This window comes from Nomascus leucogenys, chromosome 14 (genome assembly GCF_006542625.1).
Source record: "Nomascus leucogenys isolate Asia chromosome 14, Asia_NLE_v1, whole genome shotgun sequence".
Taxonomy (NCBI): domain Eukaryota; kingdom Metazoa; phylum Chordata; class Mammalia; order Primates; family Hylobatidae; genus Nomascus; species Nomascus leucogenys.
Window position 1 is genome coordinate 75719878 of NC_044394.1, and position 27106 is coordinate 75746983.

Below are 27106 nucleotides of genomic sequence, written 5' to 3' on the forward strand. Positions count from 1 at the left end.
ACCATAAACATCTGAACCCAAAGAACTAGGTAGTCTAAATGTCTTCCCAGGCTGCAAACAAACTTTCTTTTAGCATAGCACATTTTAAAGCCCTATAAGGGAATCTTGCCTCTTCTCCACACACCTCCCTCCCACACAAATTGGTAAAAGTTATTTTTCAATTTTCTAGATTCTGTACTATATGTCCCATCTGGGCTGATAAAGTATCCTTTTCTCCCAACAATATTACCATACATTTGTGGCAACATTTGGGGTATAAAATACCTCCCCACCTGCCATTTCACTTACTTTAATCAAGCACTCTACAGGACATCAACATTTCATCCTGTAACTATTCTGACAAACTGTGCCCCAGAAGTGACACACTGACTTAGAGCTAAAACACTGCTCCTGTATACCTCTTTCTCCTGGAACTAATGGGTCAATCAACATATTGCTAACTTTTGGGCAAGACCCAATTTAAAATCACTGTTAAGTCCCCGCATTAAAAAAACAAAACTAGGCTGGGCGTGGTGGCTCACGCCTGTAATCCAAGCACTTTCAGAGGCCGAGGCAGGTGGATCACCTGAGGTCAGGAGTTCGAGACCAGCCTGGCCAACATGGTGAAACCTCATCTCTACCAAAAATACAAAAATTAGCTGGGCATGGTGGTACGTGCCTGTAATTCCAGCTACTCGGGAGGCTTAGACAGAAGAATCACTTGAACCTGGGAGGCGGAGGTTGCAGTGAGCTGAGATCACGCCACTGCACTCCAGCCTGATGACAGGGTGAAACTCTGTCTCAAAAAAGAAAAAAAAACTAAAAACATTTTTACAAGTTCCCTTAAAAGGCCAAGCATGGTGGCTCAAGTCTGTAATCTCAGCATGTTGAGAGGCCAAGGCAGGAAGATCTCTTGAGGCCAGGAGTTCAAGACAAGCCTGGGCAACACAGCGAGACTCTGTTTTTATAAAAATTTAAAAAATTAGCCAGGCATGGTGGTGTGTGCTTGTAGTCACAGCTATTTGGGAGGCGGGAGCAGGGGAATTTCTGGAGCCCAGGAGGTCAAGGCTGCAGTGAGCCATGATCATGCCACTGTACTCTAGCCTGGGTGACAGAACTAGACCTTGTCAATCAATCAATTTAAAAAAAAAAGTTTCACTGAAGGCTTCCTCTTTTTTTCTGGGAACTCGCAGAATTACTGACATCAAGAAACTATCAATGAGACTTCAGACTCCTTCCCACGCCTCTGACAATGCCCAGGTTCAGGCCCCACCACATCATTTGCTCAGTCCTTTGCTACAGGATGTTCACACATCTGGCATTACCCATGGAAACCATTTCTCGGTCACCTTTGTGTCCCCAGAACCTAACACAGTGCTTAGCATGGGGCAACCACTCAAATGTCAACTGAATGAAAGACCCACTGACACATCCTTTTGTATGGTATTGCTATCTTGCTCTTTAGTCCTTCTAATCCATTCTCTACACTGTAATATTAGCAAACACTTCACTGCGACATCACAGATGCTTCCCTAATGTCCCCAAACTTTACACTGCCCTGAAGACCAATACTCCACATACACCCTCTCTCCCTGCCATTCTTAGCCTTCAAACATTCCAGCACAGTGGATAATTTTTGAATTTCTTTCATTCATTCAACATTTATTTACTGAGCACTTACTGCTCTGGGCACTGGGAATACAGAGGTGAACAAGAGGAAACAAGGCCCCTGCTTTAACAAATCTTCCAGGCTAATGCGGAAAACACAGCACAGAAAGGAATAGGGCAGGGGGTAGATCCAGAAAGCACTTGCAGCCCAGAATAAAAACTGGATGTTATTCTAGGTGAGATGGAAAGGCAATGGAGGACTCTGAAGAGAGAAGTAACATTGACCTGCAAATCTTTGCTCGAGCTGTTGCCAACTCTGCCTAGAACAACACTTTTTTCCATCATTTGTCAAATTCTTCAAAGCCCAACTCCAAAGTCACTACCTCCATGGTGCCATCTCTTAGAATTAAAGGGGGTTCCCCGCTCTTTTTGGTTAGCCTCAAAAATTGGCACTACCTGTGATGGCCTGATGTTTAGTTGTTTTTGTATATTTTTTAAACTACCACCAAGTGCTTATGTTCATTCAGAATATTTTATTCTATTTTCATTCTATCAGCTATGCAAAGTGCCTTGTTGTTTGCAAACTGAAAAGCATGTACCCTTTTTATCAACTGAAAGACCAAATTAAAATGATCATCCTCCTTTTAATGTTTTCTTTCTTATCCATGAAAAATACTTATGTTCTCCTGTTCATTATAACTATTGCTTATTTCTTGATTATGTATGTGAATGTACATATATACACACGTGTACATACACACAACGTACATCTATATAAGAGACTACCTTACACATGCAGTCAGTATCACTCTCAATGTTCTTGAAGGTTAACTGTAAAATCAATGCTTTTGCAAATACATTTAAATCTCTAGGAAGTCCACTGTATAAGGCAAGTCATGTAGTAAAGTAAAAGATTCTTTTGTGGGTAAATAATCACCCCTTAATAAATGTTTTCCAAATGCAGGTCTGAGGCATTACAGTTCCTTTAAGAGTGGCCTGCTGGGGAAATTCCACCCAACAGCAACAGAATGCATATTCTTCTCAAGTGCACATGGAACCTTCTCCAGGACAGGTCAAGAAGACTGAAATTATATCAGGTATCTTTTCTGATCACAATGGTATGAAACTAGAATAGTTTCTACAGTAACAGGAGGACATGGAAAATTAACAAATATGTGGAAATTAAACAATACGCTCCTAAACAACTATCGAGACAAAGAAAAAATTAAAGGGGAAATTAAAGAAGAAAATAAAGGAGAAATATAAAAAAATCTTGTGACAAATGAAGATGGAAATACAACATACTAAAACTTACGGGATGCAGCAAAAGTTAGTGCTAACAGGGAAGTTTACAGCAATAGACACCTACTTCAAAAAAGAAAGATCTCAAATAACAGCCTAACATTACACCTCATGGAACTAGAAAAATAACAAACTAGCCCCAATGTTAGCAGGAGGAAGGAAATAACAAAGATCAGAACAGATATAAATGAAAAAGAGACTAGAAAAACAACAGAATCAATGAAACTAAGAGTTTGTCAACAGGTACAAAATTAGGAAGAGTAAGTTCTGGTGATCTATTGTACAGCAAGGTGATTATAATTAATAATACTGTATTGTATATCTCAAAATACCTCAAGAGGATTTTAAGTGTTGTTACCACAAAAAAGTGGTATTTTAGATGATTGATAGGCTAATTACCCTGATCTGGTCATTGTACAATGTACATATGAACCAAAACATCACATTGTACTCCATAAATAAATGTGCCAATTAAAAATAAAACTTTAAAAAAGACCAGTTTTTTTTTTTTTTTTTTAAACAGCGTTTTACACGTTAATGAATAAGAGTAACTCCTTACTTAGTTATAGCTGCTTTCTTCTTACCATGACAGGACAAAAGTTCACTAAACATATTGCTAAATAGTACATTTCCCCACCAAAGACCCTAGGCAGCAGAAATAATGTTTTAAAAGAGTAATGTAATAAAATGCCAAAGGCATTACTAAGGTCTTTTATAGAAGGCTCTGCAGGATATAAACCATATGACACTAAATACCGCTTATCAATTGTTTTTAAATTTTTCTTTGCAAACAAAAGGCACAGTTTCCCTTCCACACCCACCCTACTTTGAAACCAATAAAACAAAGTTTTCACATATTTCAATAATTAAATACACATCTACAAGATACAAGAACCACAGTCATAACCTCTGCAGCAGGGAGAAAATTTTAAGCAGCATGGCTGAAGGTTACTACAACTCACCCAAGACTCTTTCTGCATAGAGAGTTTCAACAAATATCCTTTAGATTTGCTTCTTAAATAACTGAGAAAGATAGGTCATAAGGAAAACAAATCCAGAAATACAACAATACCCTGTGTTTGGCTGATTTAGGCAATCATGTCCATTTCTTCTCTTAAACTTCTCTCAAACTTCCACTCCTACACACTCTACCTGAGGCACCTCCAGCTCCCGTTCTCTTAATTCAAGAGTAAAGAACCTCCCTCCTGGCTCCTACTCTTATTTAACTTACTTATCAGGGCTTGGGAGGCCAGTTTCACATCACTGCGAATTATCTTTGAAAGCCTCTATTTCCTAAACTGTACAGAACTTCCTCATCTTAGCTTTGTCTCTGTTGTCTTGAACTATATTTGAGCCAATGAAACCAAGTTCAGGGTTTTTTTTTTCCTGTATTTAGTCAAATCATGTGACATGGTGTGTTACACGATAACCCCACTGTTCTGAAGCAATAGGACAACACCCCTAAATGTCATAACTCATATCCTGCTAAGTTGTTTTATATACTTTATGAAGTTAAGAAATTCATCTTAATAACTTACTGAAAGCACATATAACATGCAGACAAATATTAAGAAAAATGAATAACTGATCAGCACAGAAAGAGGTAACTTTTAAAAAATGATAGCCTCTGGCCCTCTGGATCTCTACAATAACTACACGTTTGAATTAACGGAGCTTCTTTACGTGCCCTCTGAATGCTACTCTGGGATCAAGCAGCTACTCCACACTACATTTTCCGGTGGCAAGGCGCAGGCCAGCTTAGAGACGGGCACGCCAGGCTCTGGCTGCTCCAGCAGCGGAAATTATTCTTTCTGTCCCAGATATCCCTGACAAACACAGTGCAGAGAAGAAGCAAGGCCAGTGGTGCCAAGGCCTCACATATCCGAATGAGTCACCTCCTGGGACTCCTCAGTGCCAAGTTTCCACTGAAGAATAAGGGATCTTTAGTTGAAGCTAAGAAAGAACTTGAGAGCAATTAATTCAGCCTTCCCCTTCCATGAATGAAGGTGTCCTTGCCTGAATTCACTGAAAATACAGTAAGAAAGCTCCTTTACCCAATTTCTTTATTATAGAGGAATCATTTTTAGGATAACAGCATTTCTAGGACGATAACATAACTAGGGCCTGAGATTAATCTTTACAAACAAGAAAATGGCCAGGTGCAGTGGCTTACACTTGCCTGTAATCTCAGTGCTTTGGGAGGCTGACCTAGGAGGATCACTTGAGCCCAGGAGTTCGGGCCCAGACTAGGCAACATAGGGAAATCCTGTCTCTGAAAAAACAAAAACAAAAACACACCACCACAACAAAACAAACCAAACACACACACACACACACACACACACACACACAAAAACTCCAAGAAAACAACTCATCACTTTTGCTTGTTATCCAACACTGAGACTGGGTACTAGCCACTTTTAGAGCTGGTGACAAGCTATAACCTGAGGGCACCCTGGCAGGTGACTATTTACAGGGAAGGGTTTAGTGCTTGAAAGAGTGGAAGAGCACATCCAAGACAAGCTAAAGGCAGAGGGAGTTCTAAAACTCAGGGTTCTGCCCAGCACTCCTGGGGGAACCTCACAGGCTTCATCTTCATGTACTCTGAAATCCAACGGTCCCAGCTAGTTTGGGAGCTCTCACACAATACTGAATGTAATAAAATTCCAGCCAGAATGTTTTTCTGGCTTTGATTTATTTACTTTATTTTGGGAGGTGGGAGTGGAAGACAGATGGAAGCTGGAAGTGAAAAGGCTGCTTTCGAGTGGGAAGCAGTTCCCTCCCCCATTCCCAGCAGGGACAGTCCTATGTCATGGACATAAACCCTGGGAAGCAGCTGCGATCTCTCTTGGGAGAAGGAAAAGAGAATGGAAGTCTTCTGAGCTACAGCCCCAAAATACAAAATTCCCTCTAGGAAGGCAGCTCGTGATGCTGCAGTTAAAATCTAAAGGAAGGAAACTGGATGCTTTTCTGAGTCCCAGCAGAACATCCTGGGCAGACTGGCATTGTTGTTAACTTCTCTACTCATGGATGGGTCCCATCAACCCTCCTCTGGAAGCCATGCACCACTCGCATTAAGGACTTATCATGCTTGAGGGTCTTCTCGTAATCGACCTCATCCCTTTCTTCTCTCAGCAGATATTACTTTATTACTTACGAAGAAAACAGATCATCTGGAAGGTTCTCTTTCAACTACCTCCCACCCATATGCTTACGCTTCAGGCCTTCAGTCCCAACAAGATCTGTTTGATGTCAGTCCATAAACTCACATCCAGACAGCCACTTTCCTTCTTTTTGGGCTCTTTCCCCCGAAGAGTTTATAAATAGGCTCCAGTTTCTGCTACGTTAAAATGAGTCTATCTTGAGTCACTCTCCAGCTACCATCACAGCTCTCTCTTTTCAGACACCATTTTCTTTTCCCTTTTTTTTTTTTTTTTTGAGACGGAGTCTCGCTCTGTCGCCCAGGCTGGAGTGCAGTGGCGCAATCTCAGCTCACTGCAAGCTCCGCCTCCCGGGTTCACACCATTCTCCTCCTGGAGTAGCTGGGACTACAGGCGCCCTCCACAACACCCGGCTAATTTTTTGTATTTTTAGTAGAGATGGGGTTTCACCGTGTTAGCCAGGATGGTCTCAATCTCCTGACCTCGTGATTCGCCCGCCTCGGCCTCCCAAAGTGCTGGGATTACAGGCGTGAGCCACCGCGCCCGGCCTCAGACACCATTTTCTAAAAGTTATCTCAACTCCTATTTACTCATCAACCTACTGCAATCTGGCAACACCTCTTACAGTCACAGTCACAGCTCTTAAAAGCCAAATCCAGAAGACATTTTTCAGTCCTTACCTTACATTTGACATTTTTAAATGATGCTTTCCTGGGAATTTTCTATTCCCTTGGCTTCCAGACCACTGTACTTTTATCCCTCTAGTCATCCCATCACCATCTCCTTTGCAAGAGCCTCTGCCTAGCTGTAGGTATGGCTACTCCCCAGCCTGACCCTGGCTTTCTGCTCCCCTCATTGCGCACATTCTCCCTGATGACTTCAACATTTCTCATGGCTCAACTACTTCCTCCCTGTTAGTGGCACTGGCTGGGACCTTCTTTAACTTCGCAATCATACATCAAATTGTCTGCTGATGTCTCCATACAGATATCGTCACAGGCAACTTAAATTCATGATGCCTAAAATAAACTTCCCTCCCCACCATGCCTAAATCCAATTCTTCATCTTAATGTGCCCTCTCTCAGGCATGGCAACATTATCCAAGCAGGCATGCCGCAGCCTCCTAGGTGGAGTCCCTGTCTCCAGCCTGGTCCCCTTCAATCAAATCCAACAGACAGAGCCAGCAAGCGGTCTAAGGAACCTGCTATCATTACCCTGCTTAAATTCTCTACTGCACTGAGGACAGTCAGCATCCCTTAAGGTAACATACAAAACCCTACATTGCCTGGCCCCATCATTTTTTTTTTTTTTTTTGAGACGGAGTCATGCTCTGTTGCCCAGGCTGGAGGGCAATGGAGCAATCTCAGCTCCCTGCAGTCTCCACTTCCTAGGTTCAAGACATTTTCCTGCCTCAGCCTCCCAAGTAGCTGGGACAACAGGCGTGTGCCACCACGCTCAGCTAATTCTTGTATTTTTGGTAGAGACAGGGTTTCACCATGTTGCCAGGCTGGTCTTGAACTCCTGACCTCAAGTGATCCGCCCATCTTGGCCTCCCGAAGTGCTGGAATTACAAGCGTGAGCTACTGCTCCAGGCCCTACCTGGCTCCATCTATGTCCCCAAACCCTCATCCCTGGACACTTCCTGCCGCTCACTTTACATAGCCTAAGAGGGACATACACACACCACACAGGCCCTGATCTCCATGCTGCTGCTCATGCTGACCTCGGCTGGGAAGGGCTTCCCTTCGCTAATGCTCACATCCTCAAACAACTCAGAAAACCTGTCCACACCTTCCTAGTCGACTCTCCTGCCTGGATCCCGCACTCCTCCTCAGGGATCCCATTATACATTCTCATTTACTCTGTGAGGATCATTTTATGAGCTCCTGTTTCTAACCTCGTGGAGGGCAGGGACTAGATTCCTACTCATCTTTATGCTCCTTGGGCCTCTGCTTAGCAGATACACTAGATACTTAATAAAGTTTAGCTAAACCGAGGCCTATAGGAGGGGCACTGTTGTTCCTTACCTCTGATAAGGAATAGGAAGCTCAGAATGAGGTTACGTGGCTTTAAAAGTCACCCAAGGAAAAGTCTAGGGGGAAACCTAGAATGCAAAAGCACACCAGCTAAAATAAGTCTTCTTGACAGCTGAAGGCCTCTCAGAGGTAAGCATGGTGGGAACGGGGAACATGTCTATGTTTTTCCTCTGTTACCCTAAGCCTGACAAAGTGTTACACAGTGCATAGCAAGTGCTTAGCAAGCACGGGCTGGCTCACTGTGATTGTGGAGAGATTGCTTCCATTTATATATAGACTATGTAAGAGTGGGTTTGCTTCTCTCCAGCAGATGGAGCTACAACCCTGTGTTATCTCCAGCTATGGTCTGGGAACCCTGAGAGAAGAACCAGCCTTTTCCACCCATCCCTTGCCATGCTTCTTTTTGTCCTTTATCAGTCTCACATAGAAGCAGCAACAACAGCTGGGTGCAGTGGTTCACGCCTGGAATCTCAGCACTTTGGGAGGCCGAGGCGGTCAGATCACTTGAGGTCAGGAGTTCAAAATCAGCCTGGCCAACACTGTGAAACCTCATCTCTACTAAAAAATACAAGTTAGCCAGGTGTGGTGGTGGCGGGCGCCTGTGATCCCAGTTACCCAGGAGGCTGAGGCAGGAGAATCGCTTGAACCCAGGAGGCAGAGGTTGCAGTAAGCCGAGATCACACCACTGCGCTCCAGCCTGAGTGACAGAGTAAGACTCCATCTCAAAAAAAAAAGAAACAGCAACAACAAAATAACAGGATGTTTTCCACAGACTATTCTGAATGGATATAGATCTTTTTTTAAAAAATTTATTCAATGCCCAATATACTTGCGTATCTTTTCCTCCCGGGACTTTAAAAAAATCTGGGATAATTTTACCCAACTTGATTTACCCAGTCTATCAAGTGCTAATCAGTGTCTCCACCTTTATATACTCTTCATAGGTCCTTGTTATGAAAGTCATTTATAACCCAAAATGTTCATCATACTCATCTCTATCTATATGACCTATGTCACTCAGGAAAACATTAGTTTACTAACCATCTCTCATTTAAAAACAAAACCCTTTGGGCCAGGCGTGGTGGCTCACGCCTGTAGTCCCAGCACTTTGGGAGGCCTAGGTGGGTGGATCATCTGAGGTCAGGAGTTCAAGACCAGCCTGCCCAACATGGTGAGACCCCTCTCTACTAAAAAAAAATACAAACATTAGCCGGACGTGGTGGTGCGCGCCTGTAATCCCAGCTACTCAGGAGGCTGAGGCAGGAGAATTGCTTGAACTCGGGAGGCAGAGGTTGGAGTGAGCCGAGATCACGCCACTGCACTCCAGCCTGGGCAATAAGAATGAAACTCGGTCTCAAAAACAAAACAAAACAAAACCAAAAACAAAAAACACTCCTTTTTAATATATTGTAACCATTGTCTTAAAGGATTTGAGCTTCTCAATAGAATGAATATAAAAGAACAATTAAGGGCAAAATGTTCATAGGTGGTAATGTTAGTACCACCTATGGAAAGTAAAGCATAAAGTCCAAGCAAATTTCATCCTTCCCTCAATTTATAATTTCATGGCATTCCCAGAAAACTTAGTGCTTATTGAAACTGTTGAAAAGTACTTCACGATGGTATCTTTTTTATTTTTTTTATTTTTATTCTGAGACAACATCTTGTTCTGTTGCCCAGGCTTGAGTGCCCAGGCAGGGGTGTGATCTTGGCTCACTGCAACCTCTGCCCCCTGGATTCAAACGATCCTTCCACCTTAGCCTCCTAAGTAACTGTCCCAGGCACATGCATGTGCAGGCACGTGCCACCACACCTGGCAAATTTTTGTATTTTTAGTGGAAATGGGGTTTCATCATGTTAGCCAGGCTGGTCTCGAACTCCTGGACTCAAGTGATCCATCGATCTTGGCCTCCCAAAGTGCTGGGATTACATGTGTGAGCCACTGTGCCCAGCCGATGACATCTGAAACAGATATCAACCTAAACCTGATGAAGTCAACCTAAACACAGTTAGGTTCTATGTTCATCATTATACAAAGGTGTTTTTCTTTCTTATGTTTTTAACCAGCATCAAAGTCCTGTGGATGCATATTTCATGACATTCAGCATCTCTGGCCTCAGTCCATTTAGTGCCTATGGTATCCCTTCCCTCAAACCATCGAGATAAACTAAAAATGCTCCACAAGTTCCCACTTGCTCCTTAGGGAACAGTTCCAGATCTGCTGAGGATGACAGACCCAGAGGATTTCTGAGGCCATTAAGCATTAATGCCAGAAGTACTCACTAAAGTACCTAAGGGAACCACTTGTCAGGGTTTGACTTAACTCCTTAATATTATACAACATTGAATACTACTAAAATTAAAGCACTGTAACTAAATTCATTTATAAACTTTACATTTTAATCAAGGAAGTCCCCAATTTGAAATATTTTCAAACTCTGACCATATCAAGAAAACAGCGTCATCATAAAGCAAGTTTTTTTGTTTGTTTGTTTGTTTTTTGAGATGGAGTTTCACTCTTGTTGCCCAGGCTGGAGTCCAATTGCACAATCTTGGCTCACTGCAACCTCTGCCTCCTGGGTTCAAGCAATTCTCTTGCCTCAGCCTCCTTAGTAGCTGGGATTACAGGCATGCGCCAACACTCCCGAGTAATTTTGTATTTTTAGTAGAGATGGGGTTTCACCATGTTGGTCAGGCTGGTCTAGAACTCCTGACCCCAGGTGATCTGCCTGCCTCGGCCTCCCAAAGTGCTAGGATTACAGGCATGAGCCACTGCGCCCAGCCTATAGCAAACCTCTTCTAAACATAGTAACATCTAAGAAAGAGCCCTAAACAGCAGCACTTAGTCCTAAAAGCCCCTAAGCTCTGGGGGCCTTTCTGAGTTTGGGAAAGCTACTATAAAAGAAAAATCTGAGGAACAATATAATTTTAAAGAGTTTTTTTGAGTAAGAAGCAATTCATGAATTGGGGAACACCAGACCAAAAAAGTTTTAGTGTCCCAATGACAAAAAGTCAGAGACAAGTATTTACTGGGAAACGCAGAAGCAAAATAAAGAAATTGTTTGATTGATTTGAAATTACAGAATTGCCTTTTTTTAGGTACCTTGTTGGAAAGCCCCTAGTTACTTAGTCATATGTTAGTTGGCAGCTGACGACTGGCTGGGGTTAAGTTTTACTTCTAACATAAACATTTATCAAAATGACTCTACTTGTTCTGCTTATGTCTGCAATTTAAGCAAGGCTGAGGTAACATATAAGGCCTAACTGGTTCTGTGTGCTCAGAGATTGCACAGGCCTGGTCTTCATTTTAACTTCCTTTAACAATACTCATTCCAATACCCACTCAGACCCAAACCTGCCTAAGGTAGGGGAGCAAAAGGAAGCACGTTGCAAATTCCATGGCAATACTGTGAGAAGATTCTAGCAGCCCACGGACACGAAAAGAGAGGAACAACCTTGGCAGAGGCCACGATGCTGGAGTGAGAGGGCCCTGATGGCAGAGCTGGAACCCCACAAGTAATTTAATGGGGAGGTGTTGTTCATACCCAAGTGTTCTTAAATTAAATGTGGTCTGCTTAGATACTCCAACTTATTACTTCATAACTGAATGAAAGCCCCATTCCCCTCCTGACACTCCCTCTCCTCCATGCAAGGGACCACTATGCACACAATGGTTCTAGTCCAAGCGAGAAACATAAGAGTCATCTTCAATAATTTAATCATCCTCACACACCTCCCAATGTCCAGCTGCAAAGTCCTTTCTTCTCTGCCTCTTAACTGTCTCTGAATCTATTTACTACTTTATATCTGTACAGGCTGCACCTACTTCTGGCACCATCACCTCTTATGTGGATTAATGCAACAGCCTTCTAACTGGCCTCTGAACATCCACTCTTTCCTAATCACTGCTCCCAAACCACCTCTTCTCTGAGCTACCGTAACACTGCCTTCTGGGTGGTCATGTCATCCACATGGGTAGCCATGTCGTCCACTCTCTGTTTCAGGTAACATCAACAGATCTAGTTGTCCTGACCACCTAACAGTCACCTACCTTGATTGACTAGGCATGGTGCTTCTTCCTATCCTCTGGCCACAATGACTGGTCCTGGTCCATTTGGACAATGGACTCGAACTAAGTTAATCAGATACTGTTTCTCAAAGACTAGAAATCTGTGTAGAGACTAACACCCTGCAGTTAGAGGAAGTCAACTCAGAGCACTGCTCTATAGAGACATCCCACAAGTTCTGCAGAGACACCGGGAAAGCCCTAGTTGTTTGCCCTTCTCAGAGACCTGTAAGTTCAGCCCATTCTTCAATTCCGGGAGCAACCCCACTATTTTTCCAGTAAATTTCTTTGAAGCTTCTGTTTGCCTGAGTCTATTCCTGTTGTTGATAATCAAGGAAACTACAGTGCCAGTAAAAACGGACCTGGCTGTCCTTGCTCCCACCCGGCATCCCCCAGCTCCAGCCCTCACTGCACAGGCTGCAGCCCTGCGGATCTGCCTGTCACATCTCAACAGCCCTCCTGGCCTGGTGCCTCTTACCTTCCTCCCTAAACTCTTCTTGGGATGATTCCCGTTCACCCTCGGACTCGGTCAAGAGGTCGCTTCCTCTGGGAAGTTCTCCGGAAGGCCCTCTTGCTCTACAGGAATTTGCCTGTGTCCTTTAGTCTGACCTCAAGTTACATGTGATGATTCCTGTTCACAGCTGTGCCCCATGCCAGCCATGCCAGGCAGAGGGCAGGCTCGCTGTGAATACTGTCAAACAAATGAGCAAACAAGGAAATCAGAAACACTTCAAATGAGTATTCAGGGAAGTGTAACACAAGTTTAAAAATAAATGTATTTCTCTGGAATCAAGAGACTCTAGACATCCAATATTAAATTCATTGTATTTTAATATTAATTCATACTCCAAATCATTTGACGATGTTTTTGCTTTGTGAAAATTCCTAAGTTGTGCACTTAAGACTTGTGCACTCTTGTATATTACACATTAATAAAATTTTTAAAAACACATTTAACATCACTGAAAACCACAGATATAGATTAGTAATAAGTTCATATGCTTGGAAACATTATATAGTGGTAGAAGGTACACTGACTACAAGTAAAATTATAGTCTTAATTATGCCACTTACTATAAGAGCTGTGACATCTTGGTTTGATAAAAATTCTTTATATTCAGCTTTAATATCCATAAAATAACATAATTACCATTTTGTCCAAATCTCAGGGCTACAGAATAGATTTTTTAAAATCATAAAGGTGAAAATTCAAATATAAGTTGTTTTTGTTACAAAATTCAGAATCATCTCAAAATGAATGTTAGTTAAACCAGTCAAAAAAAATTGGACTTTGGAAAACACAACACTTTGGCATGAAACTGCCTACAAAATCCCATGAATGTATACCAAAAAGTGATATAGGATAATGAATCCAGGATGCTAACCTGAAATTTAAGACTAAATTTATGCTTGAGGAACAAAAAAAGGATATCCCTACATCATCATTTTTCTTTGTAAACTAGATTTAAAAATTATTTACATTTCATGACCAGGAAGAGTGGCTCACGCCTGCAATCCCAGCACTTTGGGAGGCTGAGGCGGACAGATCACGAGGTCAGGAGATCAAGACCATCCTGGCTAACACGGTGAAACCCCATCTCTACTAAAAATACAAAAAAATTGGCCGGGCGTGGGGGTGGGCACCTGTAGTCCCAGCTACTTGGGAGGCTGAGGCAGGAGAATGGCGTGAACCTGGGAGGCGGAGCTTGTAGTGAGCTGAGATCGTGCCACCGCATTCTAGCCTGGGCAACAGTGGGAGACTCCATCTCCAAAAAAAAAAAAAAAAAATTATTTACATTTCATGAACTAAGACAAACATTTCTTAAGCTTATGATAACTGAAATGCTTTTAAAGAGTTCAGCTAAGGCATTAACCTTCTGGCTGCAGTAATCTCAGAGAAGGGGGGTGGAGGAAAGCGCAGATATTCCTTATTTCATATGGTGGAGATATTATAACATTTAAAACTATTTCAAAATAAGTGCTTGCATTTAAAGAGAGTGTAACAAAATATGAATGGATGTACAGATTAAAAATATATGAAACACATCTTTACATATACACATGCTAATGAGCTCTAAAAATAATTTAATGATAAAATGAACCATAATTAGAAATGGTGACTAATTGGCAATTTTATTGTATACCTCTCTATAGTATCAAAACATACAGGCTGGGCATGGTGGCTCACGCCTGTAATCTCAACACTTTGGGAGGCCAAGGTGGGTGGATCATGAGGTCAGGAATTCGAGACCAGCCTGGCCAAGATGGTGAAACCCCATCTCTACTAAAAAATACAAAAATTAGCCAGGCGCGGTGGCGGGCATCTATAATCCCAGCTACTCGGGAGGCTGAGGCAGGAGAATCACTTGAACCTGGGAGGTGGAGGTTGCAATGAGCCGAGACTGTGCCACTGCACTCTAGCCTCGGCGACAGAACAAGACAAGACTCCGTCTCAAAAAACAAAACAAAACAAAACAAAACAAAACACACAATCTCAGAATAGCATTTAACAGTCACATGGTAAGAGGAGAGAACAGATGGGCAAGACTTTATTTCTCAGAAAAAATAAATTTTCATTTTTTAACTGCTGAACCAAAATACTTTGTTAAGTTCCCAGAAATGCTAAACAGCTTGTAAGAACATTTGAAACACCTTTTTTCTCTCTTGCTTAAAAAATAAAGTACTACAATATAGAGGGATTCATGTTTGTTAAGAATGTAAAATACATTTAAGAATGTAAAAACATCTAGTTATTGTAAAAATTAACTTTTGAGCAAATGCAGTGTTAACCTACTCTTACCCACTTTGTACCATTAAAATAGGGGTAAGTAGAAAACAAATACATACACATTGAAAACTTCCATTTTCATTTCAGTGAATATTTACCCAATGACTACCATATCACTAACTGCTGTAGGTACAGGTCACTTAAGGATAAATAAGGCAGAGCCCGGAGTAACCTCCTAGACTGCGATGTACACACAACATATTGCAATATTCTGTGACACATCAGAGGCAGCATCTGCACAGCGCTGCGAAATGCAGAAGCAGCAAGAAAGGCCTAGGCCTTACCAGGTTCATCACGGAAGTGAGTCTGTATTAGCTGTGGTTCACGAAGTCGGAGAGGGAAAGGGAATTCTCAGGGAGTAACTCCAAAGAGCACTGACTTAGCGTGTGTCAGGCACTGTGCTAGCTTCTCAGGCAACAGCAATAAGACTCAGTTAACTGGTTTCAAATGAGCTTATCGTTCAAGCGAGACACAAGAAAACGTCAATCATAAAACATGTTGAGTGCACTCACAGCTCTGAGAGATCGTACTGTTTTCTGGAAGTTTAAAACCCATTTTCAAGGAATTTGAACATACTAGTGAAGATCAAACAATGGTATAAGGAAATGTGAAGCTGCGGCAGCCATGAGCATCCCTGTTTGGGATGGCCAGAAACTCCTGTTAGCACGTTCCCTCCTACCTGAGGGAGTCCTCCCTGTCCTTGAATCCTGATTGCTCTGTACCTCTTTTTAGGATATTTACCATATGTTGCCATGTATCAAGATAAATCTGAGACTTATTTACTCTTCCCTACTAGATTATAACCTCTGAGACTGGGAACTTTGTCCCTTAGCTTCTTAGCCACTGTAATGTGAGGCATAAGGCTCACTCTAAAGGGCACTTTAACTTGTGGCCGGGCACAGTGGCTCACGCCTGTAATCCCAGCATTCTGGGAGGCCGAGACAGGCAGATCATGAGGTCAGGAGTTCGAGACCAGCCTGGCCAATATGGTGAAACCCTGTCTCTACTAAAAATACAAAAATTAGCCGGGTGTGGTGGCACGTGCTTGTAATCTCAGCTACTCGGGAGGCTGAGGCAGAAGAATCGCTTGAACCCGGGAGGCGGAGGTTGCAGTGAGCCAAGATCATGCCACTGCACTCCAGCCTGGGCAAGAGAGCGAGACTCCATCTCAAAACAAACAAACAAAAAAAACTTGTTAGCCAGTGAGGCGCATGCCTGTAATTCCAGCTACTCAGAAGGCTGAGGCAGAAGGATTGCTTGAGCCTAGGATCAAGACCAGCCTGGGCAATACAGTGAGACTCTGTCTCAACAAAACACAATGCAACACAACACAACATAATACAACACAACAAAACAAACAAAACAAAACAAAACTTGCCGAGTTGACCCATAACTGGTATTGACCCACTATGACAAGTTCTATTCTATTCCTTTTGCAGGAATGAATAAAACCTGATACCTATTAGCTCTTGTTCAGTCAAGGTGATGATCGTAAAGACTTCAAAAAATTATTGTCACATACATAAATACTAAAACCTTATCAAGTAACAGTACTAAAATGAGTAGGAAAACCGAGTAACTGCTAAGTCTCTGTCACTGCTTCCAGACTAACACTGACATGAAGACCAGGCCTTTCCCCACTCCCAGGTATAGAAAGAAGACTTCAAATCCTGGCCCCAGGTGCCTGCTTCCTGATCAGGTGCAAGCACACATGCCTATTAATATTATCTTGCTGCTTTTTTTCTGTCCTGTTGGCAACCTCTTGGTTTGGTTTTGGCTACAAAATAAAAAATGCTGTATCACATGCCATCCAAATAGCCAAAATGAATTATATTACCACGCAGACACACACACACGCACAAAAGGAGAAAGACTAAACAACCCTGATGACTCAGGATTGATTTCTGCAATAGTTATTACAAATCAAAACATAAAATACTTTCAAGAATAAAAATAAACGATGCCTAAAAGGAAGCTGGAGAACAAGAGGTGGGCTGCAGCAAACCCTGCACCTCTAACATCAGTGTTCACCCAGACCACTTAGCCCAGTAGCCTGACTGTGACTAAGTGGTAACAAATGCAGGAATTTGGAGTAAGAAAACGCACCAGAGCAAAAGGGCCTCCACATTACATTTCAAGAAGAATGTTCTCTGATGAAAGAGAAAGGAAGAGGTAGAAACATCTGGATGGCTAACACGCTTTAAACAAAGAAGTAACAGCACCTGCTAGGCTGCAGCTCTGTGAGCCTTATGGGCAGCAAATCTCTACTATTTCAGCTAACTGAGAGGACTCAGGTTTCACAGCCATCAACACCACCTTGGCTAACTCTTTTGCATTTTTTTGAAGAATGGTTAGCCTACATTCTAATGAGCATATAACTATGTTTGTAAGAGGATCAAAAAACATATAACCCCAGGCTGAAAAACCCCACCTCCATCCTCCCCAACCTTGGAGGGGAAGTTACAAATGATTAAACAAACTAGCCAGGAAAAAAAAAGGGTGAGAGAAGTTATTTGTAAGATTGAGAACCCCAAAAGTGTTGAGGCGTGTTACTAAGAAATATAACCTACAATGAGAAACAGCAGGTAATACTTCAAAAGAAGCGTATCATGCCAAATTTCAAAGGACACTTATAAGAATTATTAAATTTCAACCTAAAAAATAGCAAGGCATGGTAAAAATCAAAATGATATTTAGTTAGTCCCCAACTCAATGACCAAAAATCTGAAGTAGAATCTATATCATGTTTCCAACCCTGGAACACATTTTCCACAAAAGCCATATAGTAAATACCATATAAATCATGACCAATCCCCAAAAGCTTCCTTCATCAAAAAAAATGTAGCTAAAAAAGGAGATGGGGTAGCAGCAATCAGGGACATGAAAACCAAAGAGTTTGGTTCAGGTCTTTACTCTGGTTTACCGGGAATGATGACCTTGGACAAATTATTTAACATCTGTGAGCTTCACATTTCTCATCTGTAAAATAGGTATAGTAATACCTGCCTGCCAATTTTATGTAGTGTACAAGCTCAAATGAGACTAGAATACTTACTAGTTATAAACAGTCATCATCCCTACTCTTCCTCCTCTCTATCCCAATTGAAGGCTGGTGGAGGAGGTGAGGGGGCACAGAAGCAGTGGGAGGTTCAGCAGCCATGACCTCCGGTGAAAGTTTTGGGTCAGAGCTCTCGGAGTTTGCAGAAGGTAAGTCTTGGGCAGTGGAGAGCAGCCAGATGAGAAAAAAGCCCCAGCAAGTGCTGCTGTCAAATACAAGGAGAGCTGTCTCTAAGCACCAGGTCATTCGTAAGCAGGGAATAACCTACACATCCTTAACTTCAAAGTACTTAAAAAAAGGCAATGCCTTTTTCCCAAAGCTTTAATCTCTTCTTTTTTGAAAGCCCTTTCCCTGATCTTGTCTAGCTTTTCATGTCCCCTAGAGAAATTTCATCCACTTAAAAATGGAAACTCCATTACCAAACTCATGTACTTCATACCCTTAGGAAAAAGATATTTAAAGCCTTGAAAAATATCCAGACCTAATCATCAAAAGCAAAATCCACACATAAATTCCACCTTCCCATTCCCAAACTGATTTCCACTTTTTTTTGATGGGAGGGGGAGGGGGGGATTCAGGCATCTTTTAAACCAAGAGCATGGAGAGTGAGTAAAGACTATAAAGCATAATAGAAAAAGCCACATTTATTATCAGCCATTCCCTAGCTGAATGGCGTGAGAAGAGTCCCTAACCCCAGTGAGTTCCTCAAAACTGCAGGACCTCGCCTTTGCTGCTCCAAGTGCTTCTCTTCCTCAGCCTGATCTTGGCCCAAGGCACCTCAGAGAAAACTTCCAAGATCAACTTGACTTCAATGTGTAATCGTTCTACTGTCCCCTACACCCTTCTCTAGCTTATTCCTCCATATTGTTGATCACCATCTAATATGCTATATGCTTTGTTTATGATGTGTCTCTACCATCCCCAACAAGGACATAAGCACCATGAAGACGGAGGGTTCTGTCTGCTCTGCTTCCTGCTGTATCCCTAGAGCCAAGCACACGCCCGGTGTCTACCAGGCACTCAGCAATATTTGTTAAATAATACATGATTACAAGTGAGGTAATTCATCCCTGCAGTGGGGCTAATACCACTTACTTTGCAGGGTTGTTTTGAGGATCACCTAGAAATAAAAAATAAAAATGCTTTGCCCATCAGCTGGTGTATCGTTAAGTATCCAAGAGCAACTGTTAGTTTCCTTTCATTTCTTAGGCCAAAATAACTGGCTAAAAGCTGCAGAACATTCCAAGTGGGAAACTCTAAAAGCATGGCCAAAAGATCACTGTACCCAGCAGGAAAAAAAAAAAAAAGAAAGGAAAAGAAGACGGGAGAAGCAGGACTGCTGATCAGTATTGCTCAGTGTGGCCCATGAATCACAAACTTTTGTAATCACTCTGCAATAAAATCAGTGCAGAAATTGAAAGTATTTAGAAACTTACCAATGTGACACAGAAATTTTATATCTGCTGAATATAAAGAGAAACAACTGGGACTCGTATTCATATGACTTTTTTTATTTTTCTAGCATCCCATTTTGTCTTTTACAGAAGTATCACTTAACAATAGACTAGAAATTATTTTTTACAATCCTTATTCTTCACCAGTTTGGGAAGCACCGACAAGCATACACTCAGTCTGATGTGGCCCAGGAAGCTGAGCAACAGTAACAAAGCTAACACACAATACAAGTTTACTACTGCAATTTATGTAGGTTCTAGGACAAGAGAGACCTGGATGACAGAAGGGTGGGGAGGCAGGCTCAGCGGCCAGTTCCAGAATGTTAGAGAATTCTCTAAGACAGTGTTTCTCAGAATGTTTTCCTATACTTCCAAGACCACCCGACTTCAATGTGTAATCGTTGCCTACTGTCCCCTACACCTTTCTCTAGCTTATTCCTCCTATACACATCAAGAGCAAAAGAGTCAGGCCGGGCGTAGCGGCTCACGCATGTAATCCCAGCACTTTGGGAGGCCGAGGCGGGTGGAACACAAGGTCAGGAGTTCAAGACCTGCCTGGCCAACATGGTGAAACCCTGTCTCTACCAAAAATACAAAAACTTAGCTAGGTGTGGTAATCCTGCCTGTAATCCCAGATACTCAGAAGGCTGAGGCAGGAGAATCACTTGAATCTGGGAGGCAGAGGTTGCAGTGAGCTGAGACCACGCCACTGCACTCCAGCCTGGGCAACAGAGCAAGACTCTGCCTCAAAAAAAAAAAAAAAAAGCAAAAGAGTCCCAGAGACCAAGGGAGAGGAGGATTACAAAGGGTTATGCTCATTTTCTTGACTGTGGTAACAATGTCATGGGTCAGAACTCATATTGTAAAACTGAATACAAGTAGCTTATTGTATGTAAATTACATTTTAGTGAAGGGAAGTTTAAGGAAGGGAGAGAACAGTAAGACACAACAGACAAAAGTCAGGATTAGGATATAAATTCCATGATAAAAAAGCCCAGTCCCTCAAATCCTCTTTCAAAATAACTTTTCTAGTGGCTTTATAATAGGCCACTCATGATACAACCAGTATTTAGACATAAGCTCAACATGCATTCATGTGTATTATTACAGTTTTGGCACTGCTACACTAAATGCATATTTTCCAACAGAACATCCCCTTACCCATCCTTTTTAAAATATAAAGGCCCATGGTTCCTGGCTTAGAGACAGCTGTTGTCAGGTCCAGTTGAGCTCTGGAAGAGCAGCTGGGGCTCAATGAGACACATTTCAAGACAGTTTCTCAGGTGCCTGTCCCTACATTGAACAGTTTTCCTCAATAGCATTAAGCCCATGTCCCCATCTGTATTTTCTTATCATACAGAATTATGTGCTAAATTGTCAGAAACTGAAAAGTGAGAGTCTTCAACGAAAGAAAAGATTAAACGTTTAAGATTCACTGTCTAAAACACTCATTCCTACTTCTATCACAGCATTAGTAAGCTTTTATACTATTCATAAAACAGACTGCTTTGTTCACAATAAAATGCTATCCCAATGTAAGGTATTACAACTTTTTTTAAGACTATTTATTGTCCCACTTTAGATGAGTAACACGAATTCTGTGCAATTATGTACGCCCATGTTTATTTTCAAAGAGATATATTTCCTGTTTGCAAATAGCTCAAGGAGAATGTCCAGCACACTGGGAACAGTAGGGGACTGTGGCTCAAAACATCCATGATCACTATTCACACTAACATGACCAACAGAGTCACTTAAATGGAGCCTCTTGCTATTTACATGTCAGATGCAATGTGTGGAAGACCCAGACCTGTAAAGTTTACATAATCTTTAGCTCTCAGTTTCTCCACCCTTATAAAGATCTTTCTCCTCCCTCCAGATAACCTCAAAAGGTTATCTAGAAAGACAACCTTATATCTTACGATTACTACTATTACCACTGGTATCATAAATATTTACCATTATTTATAAACATTCTGTCTTCTCTACTGCACTCTAAGCTTCTTAAGGGAAGGGTGCATAATATTTACATCCCTCCCAATAAACAGTATATGTAATAACATCTGATGCAGAGAGGAAAGGAAATAAAGATACAAATAAGATTTCTATAATTGATTAATGCCCAGAGATTTTAAAAAAAGATTCAGACATCTGAAATGTTTTTAGCAACTTTGAGAAATGTTACCACATTAGACCCAAAGCTATGTAATTTTTCTTCAGTTAGCTATTAAGAGCTCCCAGAGGCTGGGATTAGCTAGCTGATGGCTAACACTTAGGGGATGGAGGAGTGGTCTTGGCCTCCCTTTCCCCTCCAGGGCAGGACTGCAGAGCCGGTACCTTCAATCTGGTCTTCTTCCTCAAGGTCGCTGCTCACAACCACTCTCAGCACTGCTGACCTCCAGGGCTCTCCCTTGCCAACTCCTCCCGCTCTTCTCCACTGCCTCCCAGGATGGCCACGTTCCCTCTGAGATGTGGCCACTCCCTCTGTGAATCAGGCCATCACAGTATACAGGAGAAAATCCCTTAGAATTCAGCTTTTTTTATCTTCTGTTTCTTTGCTTGTGGGAGTTCACAGACTCATTAGTTTGGCATTAAAAAGGTTTCCTCCTTCACCACCAACCTGCCAGCAACTTCTGGATTCCAGAAACCCTGGGTTTCTGGAAAGCTGGTCTCTTCACAGCCAAAGAGAATACCGTATTACTTTATTTATTTTTTTGAGATGGAGTCTTGCTCTGCTGCCCAGGCTGGAATGCAGTGGTGAGATCTCGGCTCACAGCAACCTCCACCTCCCAGGTTCCAGCGATTCTCCTACCTCAGCCACCCGAGTAGCTGGGATTACAGGCACACGCCACCATGCTGGCTAATGTTTGTATTTTTAATAGAGATGGGGTTTCACCATGTTGGCCAGGCTGGTCTTGAACTCCTAACCTCAAGTGATCTGTCTGCCTTGGCCTCCCAAAGTGCTGGGATTACAGGCGTGAGCCACCATTCCCGGCCTAGTATTACTATAATGTCTTGATTTCCTTTTCCCATACAAACAAATATTAATAATAAACTCCTCTATATCAGTCAAACAAGTTCTCCATAATTCCTGTAAATATATTATCCTAGCAAAGATTTATGTACACTTTTCTCCATTTATGTAGTGGCAAACAAGCTAAAAAATACTTTTGCATTGTTTTTCTCCCAAAATAAATATCCCTTCTCTTCACTCTCTCTCCTCTACCCTTAAAAAACAGCATGATGGCTGAGCACAGTGGCTCACCTCTATAATCCCAGCACTTTGGGAGGTCAGGGTGGGAGGATCACTTGAGGCCAGGAGTTCAAGATCAGCCTGGGCAACATAGCAAGACCTCATCACTTAAAAAAATAAAAAATAAAAAAAAAGCCAGGTATGGCGGTGAGTGTTTGTAATGCTATAATAGCTACTTAGGAGGCTAAGGTAGGAGGATTCCTTGAGCCTAGGTGTTTAAGGCCATAGTAAACTAGGATTATACCACTGCACTTCAGCATGGATGACACAGAGAGACCCTGTCTCAAAAACAACAAACAACAAAAACCTCAGCAAGATGGGAAAGAACAGTTTCTTCAACAAATGATGCTAGGAAAACTGGACATCCACATTCAAAAGAATGAATTATATACAAAAATTAACTCAAAATGGATTAAAAACCTAAACATAAGTCCCCAAAGTATAAAACTCCTAGAAGAAAATACAAGGAGAAAGGCATGACATTGGACTAGGCAATGGTTTCCCAATCCAAAACTAAAAGCACAGGCAACCAAAGCAAAAATAGAAAAATGGAACTATATCAAACTTTAAAACTTTTGTGCATCAAAGGATCCAATCAAGAGTGAAAAGGCAAACTATGAAACAGCAGAAAATATTTGCAAATCATGTATGGATGAGGCTTTAATATCCAGACTATATAAAGAACTGCTGTACCTCAAGAACAACAACATGGCCGGGTGCGGTGGCTCATACCTCTAATCCCAGCACTTTGGGAGGATGAGGCAGGCAGATCATGAGGTCAAGAGTTCGAGACCAGCCTGGCCAACACAGTGAAACCGCCATCTCTACTAAAAATGCAAAAAATTAGCTGGGCGTGGTGGTGCGTGCCTGTAGTCCCAGCTTCCCGGGAGGCTGAGGCAGGAGAATCGCTGGAACCTGGGAGGCAGAGGTTGCAGTGAGCTGAGATCGTGCCACTGCACTCTAACTTGGGCAACAGAGCAAGACTCCACCTCAAAAAAAAAAAAAAAAAAAAAAAAGAACAACACCAAAAAAAAAAAATCAAATAGCCTAGTTACAACATGGGCGAAGAACTTAATAGACTTTCTTCCAAAGATGACATACAAATAGCTAACAAGCATATAAAAAGGTGTTCAACATCACTAATCATCAGAAATGCAAATCAAAACCACAATGAAACATCACCTCACACCCATTACAATGGCTACTATTAAAACAAAACAAAACAACACAGAATAACAAGTGTTGGTGGGGATGTGGAGAAACTGGAACTTTTGTGTGTTGTTGGTATAAAATGGTGTGGTTACTATGGAAAACAGTAAGGTGGTTCTTCAAAAACTAAAAATAGAACTACCATTTGATCCAGCAATCCTATTTCTGAGTAAATATCCAGAACAATCTAAAGCAGGGTATTGGAGAGGTATTTGTAACCCACGTTCATAGTAGCACTATTCACAATAGCCAAAAGGTGGAAGAACTCAAGTGTCCACTAACAGATTAATAGAGAAATAAAATGTGGTACACATAACAATAGAATACTATGAACCCGAAGGAAATCTTGTTATAAGCTACAACATGGATGAAGCTTGAGGACATTATGTGAAGTGAAATAGAAAGCCAGTCACAAAAGAACAAATATTGTGTGATTCCACCTATAGGAGGTATCTAAAGTACAGGAAATCTTCAATATTAACGATTGGTTCTCAGAAACTACGACTTTAAGTGAAGGGACATATAATGAAACCAATTTTTCTACAGGCTAATTGATACGAACAAGAGTTAAGTTCCCATGGCATATTTCTGGTCACAAAAATATCACCAAACTTCGAAATACCCAAAACACTTCTAATATTAAGCACTGAAATAAATATGAGCTATACAGACATTTAAGACAGATGAATAAAAATAATCATTTACCCAATTTCTGGTGAATCAGTGAGTGACAGCGGTCATAATGGTGGTTAAATCAATGAATCAATGTTTGCAAAGTGAAAATTGCAAGTAGCACCTCCTGCCACCATGCTATTTGGAAACAGACAAGAACATAGGGCAGGCTGGGTGAGGTGGCTCGTGCCTGTAATCCTAGCATTTTGGGAGGCTGAGGTGGGAGGATCATTTGAGGTCAGGAGTTCAAAACCAGCCTGAACAGTATGGAGAAACCCTGTCTCTACTAAAAATACAAAAATTAGCCAGGCGTGGTGACGCATGCCTGTAATTCCAGCTACTCGGGAGGCTGAGGCAGGAGAATCGCTTGAACCCAGGAAGCAGAGGTTGCAGTGAGCCAAGATCACGACATTGCACTCCAGCCTGGATGACAGAGCGAGACTCCATCTCAAAACACAAAAAACAAACAAAGAAAAGGAAAACAGGGCATGTTCATTGAGTGCTTTTGTACCACATCGTTTACTGTCGTGTTTTATTGATCATCATTTATTGTATGATGATCATATACTTTACAAATTTTTATTTTACAATAATGTGTGTCCATTCATTCATTCATTTTCCACCCTGCTTATTCCAGTTCAGGGTTGCATGTGCCTGGAGCCTATCCCAGCAGCTCAGGGAACAAGATGGGAACCAACTCTGGACGAGACTCCATCTCGTCGCAGGGCATACTCACAGCCACACCCACTCACACTGCGACGATTTAAACACCAATTAACCTAACATGTACATCTTTGGGATGCGGGTGGAAATTGTAGTACGAGGAGAAAACCCAAGCAGACATGGGAGAAACACGTAAACCCCACACAGACACTGGCCCCAACTGGGAATCAATTTTTTGTTCTCATCAACATTATAACAAAATCATGTTGCATAAAACAACATTATTTGAGAATCTGCTGTATTCATATTTATAGACATAGAAAGTAGAACAGTGGTTGCCAGGAGCTGGGGATAAAGCAGGAGTTGCTATTCAATGGATACAGTTTCAGTTCTGCAAGATGAAAACGTTCTGGAGCACTATTTCACAACAATATAAACAAACTTAACACCACTGAACTACACACTTAAAAAAGCGTTACGATGGGCCAGGCGCAGTGGCTCACACCTGTAATCCCAGCATTTTGGGAAGCTGAGGCAGGCGCATCACCTGAGGTCAGGAGTTTGAGACCAGCCTGCCCAACATGGCGAAACCCCATCTCTACTAAAAATACAAAAATTAGCTGGGTGTGGTGCTGGGCACCTGTAATCCCAGCTACTCGGGAGGCTGAGGCAGGAGAATCACTTGAACCCAGGAGGCAGAGGTTGCAGTGAGCTGAGATCATGCCACTGCACTCTAGCCTGGGTGACAAGACTGAAACTCCATCTCAAAAAAAAAAAAATGGTTAAGATGGTAAATTTTATGTTGGCATTTTACGACAACAGCAGCATGATACACTGGAAGGAGTAGGGTTTGGGTTTTACAGACCCAAATTTGAAACTCTTAACAGCTCTGCCACTTACTGTGTGGCCCTGGGCAATTTACCCTCTGTGAATCAGTTTCCTCATCTATATAAATAAGGTATAAATAATATATATCTTAAAAGTGATCTGAAGAGTAGATGAGAACTGCTGACATAGAAGACACAGCTGGATTCCTTAATTCTTCTTCTGGGGATTGCATCAATGCATCACCCTCATCAAAGCAGCTAACACGAATTAAAGCCTTACTGAGTCTTGCACTGCTCTGGGTGATACCCCAGGAACCACATTTAATACTTGCAGAAGGGAAAGTAGGGAGGACTATAATCCCCACTTTGCTGATGAGGAAAGCAAAGCAGAGAAGTGGCCTAACCTGCCCAGACAACACAGTAAGTGATGGAGCCTGCTTCATTTTACTTCACAGAGACATGCAACAGAGCTAGCAACACAGAAAATAAAACTGAAAGCAAAACACAAAACTCAAAAAGGAGCCGCTATGGTGTGAATGTTTGTGTTCCCTCCAAAATTCATGCTGAAACTTAATCCCCAATGCAACAGTATTAAGAAGTGAGGCCTTTAGGAGGTGATTAGGCATGGAGGGCTCTGTGTCATGGATGAAAATAGTGCTTTGTTAAGGGCTGGTGGGAACTGTCCACACCCTTTTGTCACCTCCTGCCATGTGAAGCCACAGCCTTCAAGGTGCCATCCTGGAGAAGATGGCAGCCCTCACCAGACACTGAACCTGCTGGTGCCTTCATTTAAGACTTCCCAGCCTCCAAAACTGTGAAATGTAAGTTTCTGTTATTTAAAAATTACCCAGTCTGTGGTATTTTGTTATAGCAGCAGGAATGCACTAAGACAGGATCACAATATATAAAACAGACCATAAGGACTGTGTCTCAAAAGTCAATTAATGATCAGATAAGATTAAGGAAAACAATTTTATATTTAAAATTTACATTTCCAAAGAATGGTTTAAAAGGTCATGATTTCCCTGCT

General features: G+C 41.9%; 1 protein-coding gene across 5 annotated transcripts in view; it reads right to left on the bottom strand.

The window, feature by feature from the left end:
* LIMS1 (LIM zinc finger domain containing 1) overlaps positions 1-27106 on the bottom strand; it is a 152778-nt gene that overhangs the window by 94125 nt on the left and 31547 nt on the right. For 2 of the 5 annotated variants that reach the window (XM_004090457.3, XM_030827931.1), the window contains exon 1: positions 4121-4322. The exons of 2 other annotated variants lie outside the window; for them this stretch is intronic. The gene's annotated coding sequence lies outside the window, so the exon portion shown is untranslated. Of the gene's footprint in view, positions 1-3961; positions 4351-27106 lie in introns of those variants that run through there. One more of the 5 variants, XM_030827932.1, reaches the window with a different exon arrangement.